We start from the raw sequence: 1,125 nt of genomic DNA on the forward strand, positions 1-1,125 counted from the left end.
TTTTTTTTTTTTTTTTTTTTTGAGACAGAGTTTTGCTCTGTCATCCAGGCTGGAGTGCAGTGGCACGCTCCTGGCTCACTGCAACCTCCGCCTCCTGGGCTCGAGCAATTCTCCTGCCTCAGCCACCCGAGTAGCTGGGATTACAGGTGTCCGCCACTACGCCCGGCTAATTTTTGTATTTTTTTTTTTTTTCAGTAGAGATGAGGTTTCACCATGTTGACCAGGCTGGTTTTGAACTCCTGACCTTAGGTGATCCACCTGCCTTGGCCTCCCAAAGTGCTGGGATTACAGGCGTGAGCCACCGCACCCAGCCTAAGATCTGCAATTCCATAGGTTTTATTTGTCTCGTTTCAATGATGACCTAATTATCAGGACCTTCTGGTGATCTTAGTTACTCTTTCCTGAGTCAAAATTTGGTTCACATCTGTGCTACCGTCTGTTTCCAAATTGCATTGTACCCACATGTCCTCAACCAGTCAGACAGATAGTCCAGGCCTCTGCATTGAGCACAGAGCTGACTTTCTCCCCTCTTTATTTCTTAGGACTTGGGTTACTATTTCTTAGACCAGGACTATCTGGCTGCTTTTCTTGCCTTGGTTGTCCTCCCGAGGGCTGACCTCTCCTTACCTATGTGATAACCTGATCTTTCTCCCAGACTGAGTCTCTGGTCTATGGGGTTTGGCAGAGCTTCCTCAGCTAGGGGATCTCCTATTGCTGTCTTATTCCTGTCCCCGTGCCTCAGGGAGCAGCAAGGTAGCAGGGGAAGGTAAACACAATAGTTAAGCAATGTAGTGGACATTTGTTGGTTACTTTTCCACATCCATTGCCTCTTCTCCTTTTTCCTTGGGACCTCAAATTTTAAAGCTCTATGACTTGGGGTGAGATTGAACCCTTCGTCAGCCCTAAGGTGAGACCTAATTGGCTTAATACAATTCAGCTCCTTCATTCTATTCCCTGACCATTGTCTTTGATTCAGTGGTGAACGTCTCATTTCAGGCCAAGAAGCCAAGTGGAGACATTTACTAGAACTTCTAGTAAAGATAGTTCTCTTTTTTCCTCAAAAGATCTATAATTTTCTTTTCTTTGTTTTTCTTTTAGACAGAGTCTCACTCTGTCGTCCAGGCT

Source organism: Mandrillus leucophaeus, unplaced genomic scaffold (assembly GCF_000951045.1).
Source record: "Mandrillus leucophaeus isolate KB7577 unplaced genomic scaffold, Mleu.le_1.0 Scaffold480, whole genome shotgun sequence".
Taxonomy (NCBI): Eukaryota; Metazoa; Chordata; class Mammalia; order Primates; family Cercopithecidae; genus Mandrillus; species Mandrillus leucophaeus.